Source organism: Phoxinus phoxinus (genome assembly GCF_949152265.1).
Source record: "Phoxinus phoxinus genome assembly, chromosome: 14".
Taxonomy (NCBI): domain Eukaryota; kingdom Metazoa; phylum Chordata; class Actinopteri; order Cypriniformes; family Leuciscidae; genus Phoxinus; species Phoxinus phoxinus.
The window spans coordinates 3190666-3197711 of NC_136889.1; positions in this window are offsets into that span (position 1 = coordinate 3190666).

Below are 7046 nucleotides of genomic sequence, written 5' to 3' on the forward strand. Positions count from 1 at the left end.
TTTTTAATGAGGTAAGTCGGCATGAAACGGAAGTTGTGATAGTCTTTTCTTGTGTTGTGACTAAGTCCCCATGAAATAAAAAAAAAAAAAATTTTTGGCTTTTAGTATGAATATGTTAGCCTTACTATTATCTATAAGCTAGTGTGCTCCAAAACCATGACAAAATTTTACATTTAGAAGATATAAGCATTAAAAACTTACAGTTTATCACTTCAATATGGATCTATGATTTTGATGACATCACTCTGCACTTCAGCTTCTCGTCAGATTTTCTGTCCAATCAAATGCTCTCTAGAATCTGAAGCTCCGCCCCCTACACTATAATAAACGCTAAAACTGCGGCTGAAATCGGTCACTTGTTCACACATTTACTATTTTCTGCATGGTGAACGGCAAATGGTGCACTATATTTCACTGATTTCACGTCAGTGTCACGTGAACCGCCGCTGCTCCGGCCCAGAGACACGATACACAGAGCGGATCATGTGATCGAGTCGCTCAGACCAGAAAACGTATCGGACCTGTTTGATATTCTGCACAGTATGTTAAAGCGATATGGAGGTCGGGAGGAGAACGGTTAGAGGTTATGAGGAAACTGCAGCTTTACCGAGTTCAATGGCTCTGGCGGAGCTGTGATATAAACTTAAACTAAATGCTATTGGCTATTTTAAAAAAGGGGAGGAGCTGTTCGATATGTCCCACCCTGTCTTCCTGTTTCAGTGGAAATTACATCAACACATTAAATTATGCTGCGCATTTCAAGACACTTCAGTGAGCCTTTAAATGAAATTGCTTCTCAAACAAGAACAAATGTAGGACAGGGCTTGATTTTGTCCTTGGGTAATTGATTGGATGGTTGTGGTTTGCTATTGGTCGATCATATGAGTGACAGGTTGCCCCGCCTTCACACCAGTAAACGCATTATCAGAGAAGAGAAGTTATTTTGATCAAAGATTAAGAGGTACTAGCCTGGCTAACGCCAGACCCAATTCTCGTTGAGACTTGGGTCTGGGAACCACATGTGCATTTTCTCGTATTTGAGGCGTGGTTTACGAATGCCCGGCGCCGTTTATTCGGTGCTAAGAATGTCTATCAAAAGCGCCTGTACGTAGCTCATAGCCAATCGTTTCCATTATACCAGATGACGTATGTAGAGCGACAGAAGTTAGACAAGGAAGAAGACGATGGGTAAGATATTTTTGTGTAAACAATGACGTTCAGCGACTATTGCCGTTTGTGCAAGATAAACATGAGGGTCGAAGGTATATATGGATATAAACAAACTGCTTAGTTGTGTCGCATAGATGTCGTCATCATCTTGCTGCTCCCTCCCCGTTCTGTGATTGGTTCCCTAGATGAGGCGAAAATCTGGTCCATGGTATCCAGACTGCCTTTCAGCGTGAATAACATCGCGCTGCGCAAAGGCAGTATGGGGAAACCCAGGCTATAGAGGTACATGAATTAAACAAAATTATAATAATTTATAACAAATACTGCAATGTTGCATAAAAATAAGAAATGTGACTTTAAAGGAGAACTCCGGTGCAAAATGAACCTTTGGTCTAATTACACATTGTTACCTAGTCAACCGTTATCTGAGATTTGTTTTCATGATTATCGAATGTAAATAGTTTTATCTCTAAAAACAGTTTAGCCTATAACGCTAGTATAACGCTAGTATATGGGGCATGGAGTAATGACAAATAAAAATCGCTTGTTAATACCACTAACAAGGCTCAAAATAGCCCCACACTAACACGGTAGCATAATGAGGGTCCCTACATGCAAACCGAAGCATTGAGAACTGTGTAAGTGTCCAGACAGTTTAATAAGAAGATATTTTATACATACAGTCAACTTCGCGTATATAAGCAGAATCCATCTTTGAAAAACAGACTCTATCAGTCGAACTACGAACCGCCGATCCAAATGCGCTGAACTGTGTAGAATCTCATATGGTCCAGCGCATTTGGATCGGTGGTTCGTAGATCGATTGATAGAGTCTGTTTTTCAAAGATGGATTCTGCTTATATACGCGAAGTTGACTGTATGTATAAAATATCTTCTTATTAAACTGTCTGGACACTGTCAAAGTTCTCAATGCTTCGGTTTGCATGTAGGGACCCTCATTATGCTACCGTGTTAGTGTGGGGCTATTTTGAGCCTTGTTAGTGGTATTAACAAGCGATTTTTATTTGTCATTACTCCATGCCCCATATACTAGCGTTATACTAGCGTTATAGGCTAAACTGTTTTTAGAGATAAAACTATTTACATTCAACAATCATGAAAACAAATCTCAGATAACGGTTGATTAGGTAACAATGTGTAATTATTAGACCAAAGGTTCATTTTGCGCTGGAGTTCTCCTTTAAGTTTATGTTTGTTTGTCTGTTCCTAAACAGCTAAATAACATTTCTTTAGAGTCGCGATTGGTGCACATTACAAGCGTGAAACGTTGTTTTACTCAAGCTTAGCCCCGGGTTTAACAGGACAATAACCCAAGGTGAAGCACATAAAAAAGCCCGCAGTGGGAAAGGTTAAAAGCACTGTTAACGCCTAAAGTGCTTGTTTAATCAACAGTAAATGACTTTATAAACATGCAGGCAATGTTTTCAAGGGTAAACAGGGGAAATCATTGCACAGACTGTAACCTGTAAACTAGTACAAGAGGATTAAGCAATAGGAGGAGACAGTAACAACAACTGCATGACCTCGTTGCTCCGTCTCACCAAAGTGCTGTTCTCACACACGGTTGCAAAGGCAGTCGCACAAGACTTCTCACTCACGGCAGCAGCGAGAACACTAGCATCGCCTGAAATGGAGGCAAGATTTCCTCTATTTGAGCTACAGGCAAAGAAAACCACTGTATTGTTGATTGGATGATTGACGATAAGGAGGTTTCAAGCACCACTAGCCTAGTACTTACGTGCTGTGAAACCCATAGTTTAGTGATAATGCCGGGGGGATTTATACCAAGAGGAATTCAGGTCATTGTAACAGTCTGTCCTTATGAAATACGACACTTATCTAGTCGTTTAACTGGACGAACAGGATTTCTTGAGTCTTTTGCAATGGAAATGAACCCTTTCTGTTCATGTTAGCCGCTGGTATCCTGAACCAAACACGCCGTCTTTGACTCTGTGCGATGTTTTATTATTTGCATTACTGTTAATCGACTAAACACAACATTTTCTCTCACAGTCTTGCGTGACAGGACTGCACGTGTGTGTGTGTGTGTGTGTGTGTGTCTAAATGTCAACACATTGTCACTTGTAAATTAAAATGCGTCATTTGTGGTAAACTGAAAGTGCATATTCAAACATAGATTATTTGATGTCCCATACGGAAATGTTATACATGTACACATATGAAATATACATATATTAAATATATCCACATATATTAAATATATATATATATATATGCCCACACTCTAAAAAATGCTGGGTTGTTTTAACCCAATTTTGGGTCAAATATGGACAAACCCAAACTTTGGATCAAAAATGCAATTTAAAAAGTTAACCCAATGGCTGGGTCTGTCCATATTTGACCCAAACTTGGGTTAAAACAGCCCAGCATTTTTTCTAGTGCATATATAAAACCTATTAGAAAATGGAACAATTGACACAAAACCAGCACATATATTTTATGTATGTATAATAGTGTTTTTTTTTATACATGTCACATATATAATTATCAGTTTTCAAATAGAATTTGTGTATTTGTTTTGTTTTTATGAGCTGGTCAAGAAGAGGTAAAATAATAATAAATAATACATTTTATTTATAAAAGATTGGAAAATGAGATAGAAATTGAAATGAAATGTGGATAATAAGATAGAAATTGGGATAGACTTGAAATAAATAGTTAAATAGTTTGGCATATATAAATTAAACATATCGGTGACATATGGTCAAAACATACAGTATTATATAAATAATAATCATATACATCATGTTAATATATGTCAATATACTAATTTAATATGGCTAATTTATATATGTTAAAAACCTATATCAACATATATGTAGAGATATGTATATATGTGATAGCAATATATTGTCTTATATTTAGCATGACGGCGTCACTAGCGATATAGGAACATATATGTCATATATTACATTTCCGTAAGGGGTGTTGCAGACTAGTTATTGTTTTTCAATGCTGAAAATAAAATACCTTTGGTTTTATAGGACACGTTCCTGGACATCATTGTTGGTCCTGGATCAACATACCTGTCAGCCAATCAGATTGTAGTGTTTGGTTTAGGCTTAGTGTTTCGGATTGGGCTTTCACAAAAATCTTAGCTTCTTTTTTTCCTGTATTTCTAGGGATTTCACAGCAGATCTATCAGTCATACACTGTAAAAAAAAAAATCATGATTTGTGATCACAACTTTTTATCTTTTGTCAAATCAACTTCGATAACTATGTGTGAAGATAACACACTATTTTGAGTTTCTGTTTATTAAACCATTTTCACATTTTTAATTACAACAAACTCAAAATTTTAAGGCAACAAGGTAACTTGCTTTTTTTAAGTTAAACCAAAATTTTTTTTTTACAGTGTTGAGATGGAACATCAAGTTAAATGAAATGAAAATGATAAATGCTGCTATGGCGACTAGTGTTTTATATTTTATTTCAGTTACTGTTTATTTTATTTCAAGTAACGCAAATGGTTTCCAATGGTTTTAGCATCAGTTAACTTAACTGCTTCACACTTTTTTTCCCAATGCAAATCAAAATTGGCTGTCTGTGAAACAGGGCATTGATGTCTTTGATATTCAACATCAGTATTGACAGTAGAAAAATTATAAAAAATATAATAAAATAAAAAAAGTTTTCCACAGAGAAATAAAAGCATGTGGTTTTCAAACAACATGAGCGTGAGTAAATAATGTTTTAATTTTTGGAAGAATTATTTCATATTTGCTTTTAAAAAGTATTGATCCAGGAACTCGCCCTATTAAGCAAAATCAAAGTCACTGAGACGGGTTGTTGTGAAAAACACTCTAAAAAATGCTGGGTTGTTTCAACCCAATTTCGGGTCAAATATGGACAAACCCAGCCGTTGGGTTACATTTTTTAATTACATTTTTAACCCAATGTTTGAGTTTGTCCATATTTGACCCAAAATTGGGTTGAAACAACCCAGCATGTTTTAGAGTGTAATATCAAGTGTCAGAGGACGTTCATGTCCTTACTGTAGCATTATGTTCTTGATCAGAGCTATTCATAGAGCTAAGAGGCACTTTGTGAGATTCTCCCACAAGCCCTCCCATAATTCCCAGAGATAATGAAGTCGCAGTACCAGTGGTTGGGAGACAAGATATAACAATCAACTTGCCAATAGAGCTGATTGGAGATCAGCCTTTAAAAAAGACTTACTCTGTGCTGGTCCAATCTAATCAGATCGAGGAACTAAAAGAATTGAAGGAGACCGGCTCGGAGCAATTGAGTTAAGACATGTTTTGGCCTGATTCTCCTAAAGGAAGCTTTTGAGCAATCATGTAAATAGAACAGATTCGAAGATAGAAAAGACGAATAAATGTGTCTTTGTGTTGCTTCTGAGGACAAAGAGTGTGTTAAGGAGCCACCTGTTTGCCATTGGGGTTGGTGTTTGAGCACCATTTGCTGCAGGACATGTTCCACAAATAGACATGGTCCTTGAATAACATTTCTGTGCAATATCCTTAACGTTTTCACTTACCAAACACTTAGAATCAGAAGCAAATAATTGGTTGATAAGCTGTGTTCACACTTGTAGTTCGGTTCTCTTGGTTGTTTCGGTCCGGAGCAAAAAAGAAAATAGCCTACTACATATAGTCCTGGTCCACTTCGCGTTTACACCGTCATTATAAACACTGAACCTAAAGACACAAAACTTTTATGGCTTTTTTGACGAATACTTGAAAACAATTGCTGTCTTAACGGCCCCTAATTTAATAACAAATTATCCTTTCGACGGAAGTGAATCAATCAAAACTAACTTTAGCTGGAAAATAACATAATTCAAGAACCGCTATAAAGCCAAAACAATCTGTTACCTTAAATTATACGTTTCTGTAAAGCAGCTTTGAAACAAACATTTTTAAAAGCGCTATATAAATGAAGATGACTTGACTTGGCTGTATGAACTCGTTAAGAGCTTATAAAATGTACGAAGAAGTCAAAACAGTGGCAGGAATCCCTCCGTCACACACACAAACAAACAAAGATCTGACGCGGTTCTGATCCTGTAGGCCTACCGAACTGTGATGGGCAACATCGCAAATATGACGAGAAAAAACAGGGATGTTAAAGCATTATGTCCTTTTCAGGGTTGCTTCTTGTGACATCACGTTCTGTTTTTGGTTCGTTTAGATGTATTTGGTCCGTGTTGCGTTCATATTTCCGTCGAATATGGCACCTCAGTTTTCTTGCCCGCTTTACTAAAATGTATGCTAGGCTAGGCTACTTGTCGACAGCGCTCTCGGTCCGCTTTTTTGGTGCACAACAGGGCAGCGTTCACACTTATGAACCGCATTAATTAACAGAGCAATCACACCAGGTTTCGTTTAAATCAAACCAAACCAAAAGTACGAACACATCCTTAGACTAACCCTGACACTTGATTGGTCGATTAGAAGCGTGTTGTTCTAAGAAAGGGTCATATCATAGCCTACATTAACATGAAATAAAGACAATTTCTAAATATCCATTACTGATCTTAGTGTAGGCTACATAATTCATTAGTGCAACATGTTATCCCATATAATAAAAAAAGTTTTTCATTATTTATTAAAACTGAATAAATTGCTTTGTCTTTCCTTTATGTCTGACATCACAGATTTTATATGTCTTTCCCAATTTTTCAAAAATAGATTCCCACCTTTCCTATTTTTTCATTGAATTTCCAATTTCATTCAGAAAATCACCAAATAATTTAGGTAAAATAGGTTGTGTGTTGATTCAGGGTTCATTTACACGACAGCAATGTAAAAACTGAAAAGTTCTTCCTCTGCATTATTTGCATACAGACGACACCATTGTCAAACCGAT